Source organism: Peromyscus maniculatus, chromosome 3, assembly GCF_049852395.1.
Source record: "Peromyscus maniculatus bairdii isolate BWxNUB_F1_BW_parent chromosome 3, HU_Pman_BW_mat_3.1, whole genome shotgun sequence".
Classification (NCBI taxonomy): Eukaryota; Metazoa; Chordata; class Mammalia; order Rodentia; family Cricetidae; genus Peromyscus; species Peromyscus maniculatus.
The window spans coordinates 60,577,448-60,596,410 of NC_134854.1; the positions used below are offsets into that span (position 1 = coordinate 60,577,448).

General features: G+C 45.2%; 1 long non-coding RNA gene across 1 annotated transcript; it reads left to right on the plus strand.

Annotated features, from left to right (window-relative positions):
* Window positions 1-87: 87 nt before the first annotated feature.
* On the plus strand, window positions 88-18,846 carry LOC143272121 (uncharacterized). The gene is made up of 3 exons (XR_013049553.1): window positions 88-225; window positions 18,447-18,504; window positions 18,714-18,846. It is a non-coding gene; the product is annotated as an uncharacterized LOC143272121 (long non-coding RNA).
* Window positions 18,847-18,963: the final 117 nt, after the last annotated feature.

Below are 18,963 nucleotides of genomic sequence, written 5' to 3' on the forward strand. Positions count from 1 at the left end.
TATCCACCCTCCGAGAGTACCACAGCCAATGGCAAAATTTGAAGCAGAAACACGTATATATGTTTCACAAAATACTTCATACTGGCTTCTCACTCCTCATTAATGGTTCCTTCATCATTTACTCAATAAGCAGTCTACTGGAACACCTACTATGTGCCAAACACTTGGTAGAGCTCTGGAAGGAAAACAGAGCAACCTCGTCCTGGCCCTTGTTACTTCTGACGGGTAAGCTGGTAATGCAGAGCACAGAGCAGGCGGCTGTGCCTGGGCTACCTGGGAAAAGCACCGAAGGGCTGGAAATGTCCTTAAATAAGTTTGTCGAAGGACTTTTACTTCCTGCAAGTGGGCAGGGTTAAACACCCAAACAATCCTGCCCAAAAAGAGCAAGTAGGATGCAGGGCACAATATTTTCAACAGCATCTTTCTAAGTGCATCATGGGGTGCCATAAAAGTATTTGCAGATCCATACAGTCCTAAGAAGCCAGCTAGACAACTAAGAGCCGAGCAAGCCTTCCCCTGGGTTCTCAGAGCTCTGGCTTCTCCTCACAGAAAGTGCACCTCATATCTAGGGTGATTTTTCCATTTGCTCGGAGTCTCTTGAAAATTTTCTTGTCGTTGTTTTGATTTCTTTGAGAAGCCTTTGTTCTGCTCATTCTTGGAGGAGTTTTAATGGGTATAAATTCCACTCGGTTGTTGTCTGATCTCGACACACTGAAAATGTACCCCGCGGTGTTCTGGCTTCCATTGTGCTGTTTAATCAGTTGGTCTGTCGGCTCCAAGTTCCTTGGTGGGGTTTTGCTCATTTCTGGTTGCTTTGAAGGTCTCTTTGCTTTTCATGTTCTACAGTTTTGTTATCATTTATTTACACCTCAGAAATCATAATATGCCCGAGTGCAGACTGCTTTGTTCCGTTCTGTTCGAGATTCATTTAGTTTCCTACATTTGGATATTAGCACTATTTTCAAATTTTCTCAGCCATTGTGTTTTTCAAACGTTGTCTCCTTTCCAGTCTCCATTACCTCCATCTGGAGCTTTTGATTAGATGATATTAGGCCATTTCATGCCGTCCTCTCAGACTTGAAACCATTTCGTTGTATTCTTATTTCATTATCTTTCTGGGCTACATGTAAGAGAATGAATTTACATCAGATATTTGTAATTTTCTCATCAACTGCATTTCATATGCAATTTAATTGATCAGCTGAATTTTAAATTTCAATTGCTTAATACATCAACCCTAAAATAAATTCTCCCCTTATTTCAAAACCTTTGAAATCAAGATGCATTGTATAGTTGGGTCGCATCTTCCAGTAAGTGGCAGTGGTTTTGATGGTGCATAAAAATTACGGTTTCTTATGATCAGTCCTATTTTATCATCAACAAAATAGGGTATTTATTTTTTCATTTATAATTCTAGTTGATATTTCTTCAAGCTCAACTAACCAAATTCTTGGTCCTTTCCCATGCATGCTAGGCAAGAGCTCTACCACTGAACTATATTATATGTGCCTAGCCTTTTTTCCTTTTTTACAGTTGCACACATTTAAACAGTGTATTGCGCTTACGTACGTACATGTACACACACACACACACACACACACACACACACACACCCCTCCGTGATCACTCTCTCTTCTCTCTGAACTCTTTCCTCTTCCCAACAAATCCCTCAGCGACTGTACCATTAACGAAAATGAGATCAACTAGGGAAGCCTTGAATGTGTTATCCCCCTGCCTCTGCTCCCAACAGCTTGTTTGCAAGGCCTTAGCCACCAGGACAGCTGTATTGTTGTTTATTTAAACTTAAACAGGCCAGGATCCAGAGATTCAGTCTACTTCCTTTCACCTCAAAACCTAATGGTTACATAAAAATCAACAAGCTGAAAAACTGTATTTGAAAATACCAAGACCATAAGAAAGGTCCAGCGACCCCTGTAGATGAGAGGCGTCCTCAGTCTACCGTTGTTTAGACAGTGTGACACTCTAGCAAGGCAAAAAGATGACAGGAAGCAAAGAAATAATCCCATACACATTTGGAAACTTCATCTTTGTGGACATGGTACAGCAGATCAATGTGGGACGGACGGACTAGACAATGGATGTGGCTGGGACGAGTATAGATCTGTATGGAGAAAGGAAATTAAATCTCTATTATACCACATACAAAAATCAATTCCAGGTAGATTAAAATTCTGAAATGCAAAGACAAAACTATAAAGCTCATGGAAGACAACATGGAGGATTGTTTAAAATATACAACATTGGGGTAAGAAATAGCTTTTTAGAACAAAACATAAGAAGCAAAACAAAATTAAGTTTTGTATAAAGGGAAAGCTGGGTAAAAATCAACTACATTAAAGTGAGGAACCTCTGACTGGTTATATCAAAAGCTTCAGTGATGAGAATGCTCAAGCAGGGTGATTTTTTGAGGCCAGACAGGGCAACATACTGAGACACACACCCCCACCCCCACCACCTGCCACCGCCACCGCCGCCGCCGCCGCCGCTGCCATTTTTTAAAAGAAAAAAGAATCAAAAAAAAAAAAAAAAGAAAGACAACTAAAGAAAAGATTGCCGGGCATGGTGTGTACTCTTGTAATCCCACCGCTATTGAAGTTGAGGCAGGAGGATCCCAAGTTGGAGGACAGTCCGGCATACACAGTGATACTCTATCTCAAAATAAAATTAAAAATTAATTTATTCTAATGTTAAAATAAAAAAAATTAATGAAGACTGTCTAAACCTGGCACAGAGGTACGCACTCATAATCCTAGCTACTCAAAGGTTGATAGAGAAAGTTCAAGGCCAGCCTGAGACACTTAATATGTTGGAGGCCAGCTTGGGCCACTTAACAAGACCACATCTTAAAGAAAGAAAGGACATCTGTTTTTAAGATTCTAAATTAAGAACTTGGAGGACATATTTGCAACATATAAAACTGGTGAAGAATTAATATCTAAGATATATAAAGAACATATGTGAATCAATTTCTATAAATTCTTTTTAATGAAAGGTCATGTCACAGAAGAGGACTCGTAAATGGTCTATAAATGTACAAAATTCAGTCAGATAACAGCAAATTAAACCACAACCAAATTACCATATTATGTCACCAAATTAGCAAGAGTTTAAAAACTCAGCCAGTGATCAGAGTTAACAAAAATAGATGTGGAGCATACAGTCTCTCATCTACTCTTGGTAGAGTTTAAAGTGAAATAATGTCAGAAAATTGGTCGAATTAGGCTGGGGAGATAGCTCCATAGTAGAGCACCAACCTAGTAATGTGTGAGGCTCTGGGCTCTCTCCCAGCGTGTGGAAAATATCCTTTTTGTTGGCATCACACTAGCTAGTAAGGTAGAAAGAAAATGTACTGTGTCCTCTTGTCCTGCCTACCAGCCTGAAGAAGGTAGATGTTCCAAAGTACGTGCACAAGACTGGAAACGGAGTGGAAACGAGCAGCCAGGCATGGTGGTGTGTCTCTGTTATCCCAGCTCGCAGGAGGCAGAGAAGCAGGCAGATCTCTGTGTGTTCCAGGCTAGCCAGGACTACATAGTAAGACCCTGTCTCAAAAACAAAAACAAAGAAATGGAAAGGAATCCATCCCAGGTACATGCACCCAGGTGGGCAAACCTCAAAAATGTAAAGTAAAATGACAAAGTCAGAAAATGTTTGTTTCCATTTATACAGGCCCACAGAACAATATGTGGCTTTAAAAAATATATACCAAGGTGACAATTAAGAGGAAAAGCAAGGAAATCAGTAGTGCAGACTCGTTTTGTCTGGGACAGGGAGAGTATGCATTTGGGGGGTCGTGAAGCTCTTTGGTGATGTTCCTTGTTCTGGAGCTGAATTGAACATGGACTATAAAACCAGCCCGTGTATGTCCAATATATTTTTAAATGAATGGATGAAAATGCTAGAATGTTAAAGTCTTCTTTTTCTCTTTCTTTCTTTTTTTAGGGGGATGGATAAGATACAGAGTTTCACTCTATGGCCCAGGCTGGCCTCAGATCCCAGGGCGAGCTTCCTGTCTCCACCTCTCACATTCTAAGGTTACAGGTGCCAGCCCTCAGGTCAAGCTTATATCCATACTTTTCATAGTGAGAAATCAATCCAAGAAAAAAAAAATGCCCCAAACTGAGAAGTTAGGAAGTATCCGTGTACGACCTTATCTGGGTTTATAAATTCAAGTAACATGGATGCAAGGAGTGGGTAGGACTCTTGATAGCAAGTGGTTAGAAAAGAGTTCCACTCTTCAAACAAGCTGTCGAATATTTCTCCAGGTCTACAAAATGGGAGTGGGTATTCAGAGCCATGGAATACATAAAGAGATATTTACCAAGGATGATGAGGAAGAGGAGAGAGGGGACAGTTGCTTACTGAGGGGAGATTTCAGTTGGGGGATCTGGCAAAGTCAAGGAGATGTGTGGGTACTCATAGCTGCGTGGTACTATGAACATACTTAATGCCACAAAAAATTTAACTTCTATATTATACATTATATATATGTGTAATTTTTAACTACACAGTCAGAATTTAAAAAAAAAAAAAAAAAAGAAAGAAAGAAAAAGAAAAGAACCAACAGTGGCATTTGAGCCGCTGGGTAAGATGAGAAGGAGTTAAGTAGCCAAGACAGGGGTAGGAAGGCCCCAGGAAACCTGATGCTACAGAGCCCTGAATCCCTGTCATTAAAGGTATTAATTCCCACCTCTGTCAGCGACCACCCTGAGGGTCTCCAAGATCCATGAGGTGCCTCAATGCTCACAAATAAAACTCCCAGACTAAATTATGTTTAATCTCCACAAGTCCCCTTTGGGTGCTTTACAGAAATAAATACGTCAACTGTAATCTTTAAAACAACAGAAAAACAGGAGCGAGCCACGGTTCACATCGGATTCTTTGATTAACAAGCGAATTTTCCACAATTCTTTAAAAGAGCAGATCCCCCTCAGGATACTCAAATGTGATTGAATTAACTGAAAAACAGGTTTAGCCTACCTTCCAGAGCTATTCGAAAGATGTGCTTTCAGAGGGAATTAAGTATTGGATAGCCAAGAGAACAATGAGCTACCAAAAGGTGGTCTAATATTGCTGGAGACTGGGGGGCTCAAGATCTGCTTCCTCATGCAGACTCCCACACGGGGTTTCCCACCCTCTAGGGGAAACCATAGCCACTAACCACATCTCCCCGGTTTTGGTTTTAGCTAATCACATCTTGGGCTCCTGTCACCATCGACCACACACTCGAATTCTTCCCAGGTAGCTAACAACGTGCAGCTCACCCCTTGTAGGCGGGGGCTTGGCCCTTCACCGGCTTGACTTCAGGAATCCTGGGAGTAGCCCAGACCAGGGTCTAGGATCTGTCGTTTGTGGCTCGTTCTGTCCTTTCATGCACTGGAAAGATTCCTTCCGATCGTAGAACCGAGTCCCAGTTCCTGGGCCCTCAGCAATGCCGGCTTCGCTCAGAGCTGACACCTTTTGTGTGCCCTCCTTCTCCGTTACTGGACTCTCGTGTCTCCCCCACAGCCAGAGAACCCACCTGATGCCGTCCTCAAGTGTAACCCTCCGACTTCACCACCTTACACCCTCCCTCCCTGCCCCTGCAGTTCATGACGGGCTCTTAGACAACCCTCTGCCACATGGTTGCCTCCATCCAGACACCCAGCTGTTCTCTCTCAACTTTTCTAGACTACGTGCCCTTCCAGCTGGCTCAGGTACCCACCAAGGGAGCCCCAGTTCTAACCCATTCCATCTGTCTCTAGGCTGAGGACTGCGGAAGCATGCTCTGGGCCTCTGTCCCACAGCCCTTGCCTGAGGGGGCTGGGGGGGGGGCTGGGGGGGCGGGTAGGGGTGAGTATGGCTACCCAGGATCCAGCTAACAATCTCTGTAGAATGAACAAACCATTCTTAGCTTGAAGGCTGTACAGCACAGCAGAGGTTAGATCAAGTCTGTGGGCTGCAGCACGTGGGGCCCTCATGGAGTTGAAGAACGGATGCTCATTTCCGAGACTAAAGCGAGCCTGCAGAGGGTGAGGAGGGGAACTGGATTCAGACACCTCCGACGTGAGGCATCGCTCCTGTAGCCGGGGTAAAGGAGAAAGGCTCAGGACTTCTGCCCTGTGTTTTTAATCTCATCCTTTCAACCTCGGTTTTTCTTTATGGTTTGTAAAATACAAACTATGAACACAATGATATTTTGCAGAATTTTCTAAGCTATGTAATTATACAGCTTGGGTGTGACATGCTAATTTTTTAAATTATAGGAATTCAGCATGAAAAAAAAAACCTGAAGCGTGGTCTAATCGAGCATCAATTAATTTTGAAAGCCTTCACCCTGTCATTTCTTTGTTTCTGGAAATATCTCTCACACAGGGCTGGGTGGCAGAATCTGATTTTTCATTGATTTTTTTGTTAAGTAAATGTTGATAGACATTGGGGAATTTCACTCTCCTTGAAATTGTTGTACCGTGGGGGGGACATTGAGCAGAGCTGTGAGCAGGAGTTTGCCTTTAGAGCCTGGCGTCTGGCTGGGATTTTCTCGCTGCCCCTTGCTGTCACGTAGAGTCAGGACCGTCTTACCCCAAGGCAGGCCTCTGGGATCAATAATTTTCAAACTCCTGCTGGGTCCATGCTGGCTTCAGGCTGGCCTTGACTAACATAAATTACACAGCTACGTTCCCTGTGTGTGTGGAATTCAGTCTCCTGAACAAAGCCAACTTTTGTACAAGGGTGGGAAGAGGGGTGGGGGAGGGGGGAGTGAGGGGGAGGTTGCCAGTGTGGCTGCCCACCTTCCTTGTCTCTGTCCACACAGCAGCATTTGTGTGTGCCTTCTATAAATGAGCGGAAAATGGAGCACTGAACTTCTCAGTCTTAAAGAGTTTTGATAACCTTGATGCAACCCAAATAATGATGAAACCAACATACTGGAGGCCAATTATTAGCCTCCCTTGGACATTCATTGGCTTAACCCAGGTATCTGAGTATTGATCTGGGTAGGAAAAAAGGTAAAAACTAGGAAATATGTAGTCACAAACTGTGAAGGGAGGCTGAGGAGATGGCTCTGTCAGTAAGGTGTTTTTGTTCAATCCAAGAACCCACATTAAAATGTCCAGTATGGGGTGGCGGCGGCGCACGCCTTTAATCCCAGCACTCGGGAGGCAGAGCCAGGCGGATCTCTGTGAGTTCAAGGCCAGCCTGGGCTACCAAGTGAGTTCCAGGAAAGGCTCCAAAGCTACACAGAGAAACCCTGTCTTGAAAAAAAAAAAAAAAAAAAAAAAAAAAGTCCAGTATGGTAGCATGCATTTGAAATCCCAGTGTGGAGGAGACAAGCGCGTCCCTGGGGCTTGCTGGCCAGCCCACTCAGCCTGCTCAACAAGCTACAAGTCAAAGAGAGATACTAGCAAAAACTGAGGTAGATGGCTTCTGAATTTGTCCTCTGGCTTCCACAAGTACATGTGCGCGGGCGCGCGCACACACACACACATGCACGCACAGAGAGAGAGAGACAGAGACAGAGAGAAGTAAATCAATATAGGGCTGAGGAAATGTGTCAGTTGGTAAAATACCTGCTGTGTAAGATGAGGGCTGAATTTGGATCCCAGCACCAATGTAAACACACAAAGCATGGCAGCACATGTCTGTAACCCCAGTGTTGAAGGGACAGACAGAGGGATCCCTGGAGTTAACCGGCTGGCCAACCAGCTGAATCCATGGAGTCCAAGTTCACTGAAAAACCCCGTTGTCTCCCAAAATGAGGTGGAGAGCAACTGGGAAAGCATCGACCTCTGGCCTCCACACACTCACACATGCATGGCCTCCACACACTCACACATGCACGCACATCCGCACACACGTGTAAACACCCATACAGACACATACATATACCATAATACACAAAGTAAAGATTTTTTTTTAATGAAGAACTGAAGAGTTTTTTAATGAAGAACTTTCTATAAAGTGAACAAGTTATTTGGCACAGTTTGACTGATGTCAGCCAAGGGCACACAAGCCCTGACTCGGAGACGATTTCAACCCTTGTGGCTCTCCTCTGAGCCCCCTTTCTCACGAGGCAACACAAGAGATCAGAGACACCCGCAAAGTCAGTGGGTGAATTACAGAAGGGTTCTGAGCCCAGAGAGCCTGAAACCTTTTATGATTCCCATTCTTACAAATTTTTTTATATCTTTGTGAGCCCGGATGTGTCTACCTTAGTGTGTATTCCGTGGGATCTCAGGAAGAATGCATACCCAGTTGCTGTTGGAAAGATTATTCCATAAATGCCGAGGATAGCAAGCTGATGGATGGTGCCTTAACAGGTCAACCATATTTTTTCTACTGATTTTCTGCCTGTGCTGCCTATAAATTGCCGAAAGATGAGTTTTTAAAGTCTCCCACTATAATGGTAGACTTGGGTTTTCCTCATGGCTGTCAGATTTTGCCTCATTATTGTATCATGCTTAACCTGTAATTGCTTCTAGTTTATAACACTCTTTCAAATGGCACTCTACTACCAGGCGGGTGCCTTGTAACTAGCATTCCTGGTTCCCTTCTCCTGTCCTTTGTAATGCTGCTAAATTCATTCACTACTCCACATGCTACATCCATAACACACTGCCATTTGACTGAGAAGTTATCCACTAAATTAAGAATGGCAAAAAGAAACTCTTTGGATTCTTCCTTCAGTTATTCCTCCCCCCTTCCCTTTCTTTGTATGGATCTGAGTGTCCCAAACCTCTATCATTTCCTATGCCCTGAATCACTTCTTTTAATATTGCTTGCAGAGCAAGTTTGCTGTGATGAATGCCCTGGGATTTTGCTTGTCTGAGGAAGTATTGATCCTTGACTCTTGAAGGATGATCGCACTGGATACAGAATTCTAGAAGAGTGGGCTTTTCTTTCAACACCGCAAATATCTCACCCCACTCTTCTTGCGTGGTTCCTAACAGAGCGCCTAGGTAATTCTTATTCCTGACTCTGTAGAGGGCGGCTTCCCCCTTGATGTCTTTGCTTTTCTGAAATTAAATTATGATGTCTCCAGGTATAGTTTCCTGGTGTTGATGATGCTAATTTGTGAAAATTCTCAGCTATATCATTTCAAATATTTCTTCTGCTCTGTTCTTTCTAGTGTTCCAATTCAACGTATATTATACCTTTAAAAATTGTCCCACAGTTCTTAGGTATTCTATTGTTTTGTCTGGAAGGGTTTTTTTTTCTTTCCTCTTTTACATTTTACTTCCAGAATTTTCTAATTGACCTTATCTTTAATCTCCCTTTTTCTTTCTCCTGGCCACGTTTAGTTTACTGATAATAGTTCCATCAAAAGCATCCTTTAATTCTGTTACAGTACTCCTGACTCCCAGCACTTCCTCTGGGATTTGGTTTTCTCTCTGCTGTTTATATTACCTGTGTGGTTTTGTATGTGAACCCTTTTCCATTAGAGGCCTTAACATATTCATCACTGTTGCTTTTTAAGGATATATTTTATTTTTATCTATGTGCGTATAAATATGTACACCTGTGTGTCTGTACCCTAGGAGGCCAGAAATGGGTGTCAGAGACCCCGGGGCAGAAGTACAGGCAGTGATGAGCCACCCAACATCAGTGCTGGGAACTGAGCTCTGGCCCTCTTCAAGAGCAGCAAGTACTCTTAAGCACTGAGCCACCTTCCTAGTTCCTGATCGTGGTTGTTTTTAACTCCCTAGGTGCTGGTTCCCCAGAATGAGTCTGGTTCTGATGCTTGCCTTGTCTCTACCATGTTTTGTTCCTTGCCCTTAGCATGCCTTGTAATTTTTTGTTGAAAGATGAACACAACATGCAGAGTAATAGAACTGAAGTAAATAGGCCTTTGGTGTGAGGTTCTACATTAATCTTGGTAGGACTGGGCTGTGTTTCGTGTTTGACATAGATACACAATACTAGAACCTTCAGATTTCTCAAGTGTCATTATTATTATTATTATTATTATTATTATTATTATTATTGATGATGATTGGTTGATTGATTGATCTTTGGACTTCCTCAGCAGCATCTTCTGACAAAGAAGCACCTTACCACTCTTTCAGCTTGAATCCAGAGTGAGCCCCACTGGTATGGTAATGAGATACAAGGATCAGAAAAGACTCCGTAGCCTTAGGATCAAATAGGAGTCTCAAGTTCCCGGACTACAGGCTTGACCAGTGGTCTTAGCTTTGTGGTTCCCCTTACCTCCCTGAGGTGAGAGAGGATGATTAGAGGAGGCTGAATTTGGTCCCGCCTCCCCCCTAAAGTCAGATGAAGTCTTGGAAGTCTTACTCGGCACTTAGTAGAGACGATTTTTAGGTTGGCATGTGGTTGTTGTTGTTGTATACCTTCATGGGGTGGGAGTGACATTTTGACATGTGTAATCCATGTACAATGTTCAAATCGGGGTCGCTAGCATGTCCGTCACCTTAGAAACATATTCATTTTTTTAAATGTTCTTTGATGTGCATGAGTGTCTTTCCTGCATGTACATCTGTGTACCACCTGTGTTCCTGGTGCCTGCAGAGGCCAGAAGAGGGCATGGACTCCCTTAGGACTGGAGTTACAGACAGGTGTGAGCCACCATGTCCAGGTCCTCTGGACACACAGCCATGGAGCCATCCCTCCAGCCTCGCATATCACGTCTTTAGGTGGAAAGGTTCAACATTCTCTCCTCTGTGGAGTGGGGCTGGGCTGTGGAGGGCATGCCAGGTGTGTTTCAAAGTGGCTGGCTCTCTCGTCCCGTCTGAGACAACAGGAACGTTTTCTTACTTCTTTACCAGGAGAACCTAGCGAGGTTCTAGAGAAAGACCCACAAAAACAAAACGAAGCAAAACACACAAGGAGGGAGGCTGAGACTGCATGTCTGGAGGGCCTCTCACACTCACGCAAGACCACACTCAACCTCCACCCTCATCCCAGTTACTGCGCAACCCTGATCCTCCTACCCACCATGGCGTCTGCTCTGGGTAAATAGATCACATCTGTGACTCGGAAAGTGCTGTCTCTCTAGATTCCAGGACCTCAGTTTGCCCTCTGACCCCAATTCTCTGGTAAGTCCAAGAAAAGTCATTGATTTTCAGTTTATTCAGCTTTTTGCTTGTTGATAAAGCAGGAGAGGCAGGCTTCTAAGCTCGTCACATGTCAGAGCTGAAACCCAAAGACCCTGAACTTTTGTAATAGGCAGTGAACCCAACTGTCCTTTGCTTCAGAAACAGACATTATTTTTATTATACTGGACAGTAAATAAATCTGCCCTTCACTCCTGAGGGAAACACTATCTACAGCTTCCAGGGCTGTTTATTGTTCTAACATCCTTGAAAAGACAGTGTGGATGTGAAGAAATGTAAAAGGAGTATCTCTCAATGGATTTCCAAACATGGAGAAAAGGCACTGGCAATGGAGTTGAAATGGTGGTACTCCACAGAAATGACGTGGGTGGTGAGACCAGGAGACATTTGAGATGCGCTTCAGCATGCCGAAAAACAGAGGTGGGGGGCTAACAAGAAGGTTCAGCAGCTAACAGCGCTTGCCAGGCAAGTCTGACCAAGGTTAGTCCTCACAACCCTCAAGGGAAGGTGAGAACCAATACACACACACACACACACACACACACACACACACACACCACACATACACACACCACACACACACCACACAACACACACCACACACACACACACACAACACACACACACACACACACACCACACACCACACATACACACACCACACACACAACACACACAACACACACACAACACACACACACACACCACACACACCACACACCACACACCACACACACACACACACACACACACACACACACACACACACGGTAAAGAAGAAAAGATGCAGAATTTGGGGCATTAATTCTTAAGAAAAATCTTTACTCTGGGCCTTGTGTTGCTTAAGTGTTGAGGGCAACATCTGAGGAAGAATCTAAAAATTTGGATTCAAGGATCAGAAAAGTTCAGAATCTTGGTATTGTTGAAGGAAAAGCTTTATGAGGCATGCCCATGAGAAAAGTGTCCACCTCTGCCAACGTTCACTTTCTTTTACTTCCTCTCTTGGGAGTGAGGGAAGTCACCCCTGTACTCTTTCCTCCCCATGTCCCCGTTTTATTCCCAAGGTCATGGCGCCATCGGTCCCTGAGGAAGCTGGCACCTGGCCCTTGCTTCCTCTCAGCAGCCTTTCCCAGGTCGATGCTGTTCACTGACAGGCCTTTCCCAACCTGGCAGTCTGTCCCCTTTCCAGCAAGAGCAAATGTCTTTCTGACCATGAAAGTCTCGCCTTCGTTTTCCAGAGTAAACTAAAGACTACATAGAAGCCCCTTGCCAGGAAACCTCAAGGGTGTACAGAGACGCGCCGGTTAGACATTTATCCTGTTGATGGCCCTGCAACAGGAGAGAGAGAGAGAAGGATCTGGTGTCTTCTTTGACATGACTCCTTAACCAAGTTACTATCTGTCCACTCACCAGCTGCCTTGGGAGTATTTTAGAAAAATCGCCTCACAATGATGAGACAGGTCATCCATTCCCACGGGGCCTGGCTGAGCCTGAGTTTTCTAATACATGTCCACTTGAAACTGAAACAAAGCCTTTGCTTTGCAGACCTCTTGTGTTTTCCCATCCATCAGAAAAGAATAATGCCAGGCCAGCAGGATGGCTCAGCAGGTAAAGGCCACAAGCCTGGTGGGCCGAGTGTGACAGCCATGCCCGCCCGCCTTGATGGAAGGAGAGGGCTGACTTCCGCCAAGCATCCTCCGATCCACATGTGCAATGATGTGCTCACACCACCCCCAAATAAATAAATGCCATGACATTTTATTTTTATCTATTTACTTACTTATTTTTTGGTTTTTTGAGACAGGGTTTCTCTGTGTAGCCCTGGCTGTCCTGCTCTGTAGACCAGGCTGGCCTCAAACTCACAGAGATCCTCCTGCTTCTGCATTCCTAGTGCTGGGATTAAAGGTGTGCGCCACCACCACCACCACCACCACCAAGCTGCCATAAAAATTTTTTTCAAAGGGCAAAGCCTTGTCAAGGGCTCAGAGCTGAGTGGGAAAGATGATCAGTTCCAGTTAGCTCAGTGGAAAGACACTGGACTTCTAGATATGATATTGACACAGCTGTGAGCGTCCACTCGGTGTGTTTTTATGACGTGCTGAGGATCCCAACCGTACAAAACTGTGCCTTCGCCTGGAAGCTCTAGACCCAAGCTAATGGATTTTTCAAGTCTAGGCCAGGTTGTTTAAATATTGAAACAGACTACATCTATTTGCTTGTTGACAGGCGTGAACACTTTATCATCTAAGGGTGGGAGAGGCTGATGGGCAAGGTGAGGCAGGTGTTTCCACAGGCTGTACCCCCCGAATGAACGGTCAGAAGGTCCTATGAAAGGCCTGAACAGCAGACATAGTAGACTTCAGCCCATTCTAGACGTTCCATATGAAAACTCTGCTCATGGTTCCCCTGGAAGGAAATCTTGAACACAGGCACAGGGATCGGGGAGGGCCAGAAAGGGGCCATGTCGTCCAGTCGGCAGTCTCCTCAGCTAGCAATGACAGGGTGACCTGACACCCGCTTCCTCACAAACTCCCTTTCTTAGCTGCAAACCCGAAGAGACACCATGTCAGAAGGGCAGGCAGGTAATCCAAGGCTGGGAAGTTAATGGGACTAGACACACTTCAGAGGCATTCAAGCTCCCAAACAAAGTTGGATGTTGGACTCTGCCTTCTTAGCGGGGACCCAGACACAGCTTCATTTCCAAGACCCACAACTGCCCTCTTCGTCTCCTGCTGAAGTGAGCATAATAGTATTCAGCCTGCATACATCACCAGGTGGTTGCAATAATTTAATTATCCAATAGCTATAAAGCATTTGAGAACTATAAATCACTGGAAAACTGCAAACAACTCAACCAGTATCGAGCTTTCCTTATCGCTCCATGCTTAATTTATGCTGTCTGTCTCAGAACTTAGGGACATGCATTCCAATCTCTTTTCCAGAATCCCACAGATCGTATTTGTTGGAAAAAAGCACTCTTTCCCTGCCGTCCTAACTTGTTGAGAGTATGGCTTATGTGATTGTTGACTGGCCACATGTAGCAAATCAGATCTGCAGACATTCACTAGCTGCTGAGCATGGCCTTGCTGAGGATGAGGGGCCGGGACCCGGATTCACTTTCTGTGTTAAAGGAGTAAGCTGAGCCGCAGTTCCCATAGATACCCTAGAGGAGAGGGGGGGACGGCCAGTGCTCCCTTGATGCCCCCCAGTACACCTGGAGCTTTATTTCAAATACACAAAACAGCTGGTGTTCATGATTTAAGGCTCAGTGCAAACAGCAGGGGGAATTTATTTCACAAGCTGCCTGGTTTGGCAAGATTCCAGAATTCATCAACCGGAAAGATGAGGATGATGCCGGCGATAAGGATGGGAACGGAGCTGCCTCTGCCTCGCTGGTCTTCGTAAAGAAACATCAGAGAAGCAGGGCCTCCATAGGACATTCCAGAGTTGCAGCACATCCTCAACTTGACCCAGCACAGAGTTAGATCAGAGCCTTCCCAGGACCTGTGAAACTCAAGAGATGACCCCATGTGCTTGACAGGGCTGTGCTAGAAGCTAGACCTAGGAAGATTCTAGGCACTGGTCCTTTGTTTGAATCTAGAGGCAGCTGTACATAAAAACTGGGGGTTTCCCAACATTTTAAAACCCAACGATACCGTAAGTGACTTCGGGTTCAACTGTGCCTTTCTGTAAACTATTGAGATCTTCGCTTCTGTGTCATAAGCCACAAGCAAGCAAGCCTCACCTGAAGAAAATGTCAGTGACTTGATTGATAGATCGTCTTCCACCAGCTGGGGAGGGGAGCCGCTCTAACAGGTGCTGATTGTTCCCACTGCCACAAAGGAACGGGCAACTTTACCAGCTCCCTTAACTGTCTTGGTAAGTCATTGCAAATACTAACACCATTCACACTTTAAAGATAGAAAGCCAAGGGTGAGAGCTGGGCGGTGGTGGCGCACGCCTTTAATCCCAGCACTCGGGAGGCAGAGTCAGGCGGATCTCTGTGAGTTCGAGGCCAGCCTGGTCTACAGAGAGAGTTCCAGGACAGGCACCAAAATTACACAGAGAGACCCTGTCTTGAAAAACAGAGCGAGCGCGAGCTCGAGAGAGAGAGCCAGGTGTGGTCATGCACACGTGTAATCCCAACACTTGGAAGGCAGAGGCAGGCATTTCTCTGAGTTTGAGGCCAGACTGGTCTACCTAGCAAGTTTCAGATCAGCGAGGGGCACATGGTGAGACTGTCTCAAAAAAAAAAAAAAAAAAAAAAATAGCCAGAGCTTGGCATAACCCAGGAGTAGAGCACTTGCCTAGCAGAGGGCCCTAGATTTATCTCCAGCATTTCACCCCTGAGGCTCCCTGAGATCACATCACGGTGCAAGGTCACAGGGCTGAAGGAGCTGGGCCATTCTGTTACTCCCCACCTTCCGTGACCACAAGACTGAAGTGAGTAACATGGCGTCTACGTGGCTGCCGTCCCGTGAGTGGCTCCGTTTCAAGCACTCACAGGCAGCAGCGAACTCCACGCCAGCTTCAGGCTGCTGTCCTTAATCAGTAATTTCACAAGCGTCTTCGTCTGCTCCCGGGAGACTCTGGAGTAAGACCTGGAGATGGTTGAGTCCCGCCTGCTCCCCACTCTCACACATACCCACACACACAGACTGTGAAGAAAACTCGGGGTTGGGAGACCTTGGTCTATGTGATTTCCACACAAGCATCAGTCCCTGAATTTGGTCTGCAGGCCCCGAGTGGCAGCAAACTCTTTTAACCCTGGGAGATGACTGGCTAGCCAGCAGATGAACTGGCAAACTCCAGGCCAATGAGAAGCTCTGCCTCAAAAAACATGGTGGCTGGCAAGATAGCTCAGCAGGAAAGGCCATTTGCTGCCAGACCTGACAACCTGAGTTCAATCCCCAGGAACCACTTAATGGAAGGAGAGGACTCATTCCTGCGAACTGTCCTCACACACACACACACACACACACACGCACACACGCACACGCACACACGCACACGCACACACACGCGTGCACTTGGCGCATGAGCACACACCCATAGCCCCAAGACTGATGAGTTAGTCCCTTCTGTTCTCGTTGCCGTCATTGTGGGGGGAAGTCCCATGGACGCGGGCTTGATGAGGTACAGGCCTTTCTGACTTCAGTGTCTTTCAGAAACTTTAGTGTTATCTGTGCAGGCTTATAGTAGCTCAGATTTTCTTTTTTCTGTGGGATTTTCATTTAGAAAACAGAACGTTTTAATTATTCATCTAAGACAAGAAACGTGCAGCCCGTGAGATGTTTCCCTCCATAAACTGTAGAAAATAAAATCTAACTCCCCCTGTTCACGTGGTTTAGGGAAATAGACGAAGAATAATGTTCAGAATGATTTAAAACAAGAGCCCAAGTGCTATCTCCTCTGCTTTTCTCAGTCTGGAGGTCCATTACCATCCATCACTCTCCTTTAAGTGACCTGTCTTATCTATTTATTATTGTTTACCCAAATGAACTTCTTCATTTCGCTGTGAACGTGGGTGCTTCCTGCCTCTTCAGCTCCAGTTTCCATGCAGGAAGAGCTTTTGGCCTCAGCTGCTGTTAGAATGCAGCAGCTGAGGCCATCCCAGTGCGAATGGAAGTGCAATAAATTCATGATAAACGAGAACATTCTAAAATTAAAACTCCTATCTTTATACATATCTTCTAAAGTGGATTCAGGTCTACAGAAACAGATTAATCACAAGCCTTGGTGAATGGCATGCTCATCAGTGATGGGGCTTTCTCTGGAGCCTTTCCCATCCTCCTGCCTCTCCCTGGCTGTGATAATCATCGTGGACTCCTGGGTTTTCTTCCCTTTGTTTGAAGCCATCTCCGCGGAAGCAGAGCCTGTGGCCAGAGTCTTCTGTAAGCAATGCTGATACCTTTGTGTGTGAATGGGAGAGGGGGCGGGGGTCTCCAGCAACAAGCAAAGTGAAGGGGGCAGGGAGCTGAGCATGGATGACTTGCTTGGCTCTGTTGTCCAGGGACCCCATCCTGACCCCCCAGGACATGTGGAGCACATTAATGCCCAAGTGCTGGGCCTACCTTGAGGCAAATAATTAACCCTTTGTACCCCTGAGCCAGTAGTCATGAGCCACACTGGAGAGGAGGGGTAAAGGGAAAAGCATAGATTCCTAACTCAGGCGACCTTATTTGGCCAACATCAAGTCTTTAGAACAAGGGAGTAAGTCTTGGGCCAGCCAGATGGCTCTGGGTTAAGGCGCTTGCTGCCAAGCCTAAGACCCAGAACCCACGTAGCAGAAGAGAGAACTGACTCCTGAAAGTTGTCCTCTGTGTGCATGGATGTACACACACGGGGTGTGTGTGGGGTAAACAAATGTGGGGGCTTTTCTGTTTTTTAAATAAGGAAGGGAGATTTGAACTGTTGGCAGTGAACACTCAAAGCAAGGAGAGGAGAAGGGATCCAGGCAGGTCTGCTAGGTCTTCCCTTAAATAATTTTACCAAAATTTGTGTGTCTTCCTTATATATGTATACATTGCATGGGCAGGTCTGTCTGTCCATGTGTATGTCTGTGTGGGTATGCAGCTTTAATGCTCTAAGAAAGAAATCCTATTAAATTTTGATTGACTCACAGAAAAAAGAAAATCTGAGCTACTATAAACCTGCACAGATAACACTAAAGTTTCTGAAAGACACTGAAGTCAGAAAGGCCTGTACCTCATCAAGCCCGTGACCATGGGACTTCCCCCACAATGATGGCAACGAGAACAGAAGGGACTAACTCATCAATGTGACCATACCATGCTTTATTTACCGGAGTTCCTACTGTTGATCTTTTGAGTTATTTCTAGGTCTTCACTGGGCTAGCCAGTGTTTCTATGACTATTCTGGCAAAAATCTCCCATTGAATCTCTCAGGTTTGCTTCTGGGGTGGAAGTGGCTGGATCATAAGCTTCGGGAGATAGTGAGGTAATGTTTTCCACATTAGTGGTTTTACTAATTCATCTGCCCACTAAGAATGTGTAAGAGACCCTCCTGTTCACATCCGCTCCAGTGTTTCCATTTTTGTCAACAGAATGAGCAGAGGGTTGGTGCTCATGGCAGCCTTGTTCTGAATGCCCTCCACTGCTCATCATCCCTTCATAAATAAACCTGTCAGACATACTTCCTTCCTCTTACATGATATGCTTACTCAAATAACTTGCCCAATTTCCCCACCAGGTTATTTATGTTTTCTTACTGATCTGCAGGTCTGCATACATTCTTTGTTGTGTGGATTAGGACTATTATGACTTATAACTTGCTTGGCTGTGTCTTTTATTCTAGTCACACATATCATTCTTTCTTTTTTTTTTTTTTAATATGGTTCTTCATGCCCTGCTTAAGGAATCTGAAGGAAAATCTCAATCTGAGGGCAGTGGCCAGAAACGGAGCCAGGTTACAGGTGGGTCACAGAGGCAAGCATTGTGTTGACTACAAAGACGTCCAGCTGGCAGGTGTGTTCTGGTTATAGAAGTAGACATATCATTCTATTAGAGCTGGGTGCCATTAAAAATTCTAATCATAGACTGTAATTAACTTTCCTTGCTCTGACGTCTGCTCAGTAAGCAGCCTTCTGATTATAATTTGGCTGCCCGTGTATCTTGCCTACAGGGAGAGAATGTACTGAGACTATACTGTTCAGGCGACGTGAGGATCCAATCCATTAAACAGTTATATGCCATGATGTAAATTAATAAATTCTTATTCTGATTTTATCATCTGCCTCATCTGGGCTCGGAAGGCGTGAGTCAGCAACCCCGGGTCTAATCAACACAGAAGCTGTGGATATCAAGCTTCTGGGCTGAAAACCAAGGAACTAGAACCAGCCAGAGTGAAATCACCAAGGTAACGTTGCCCCAGA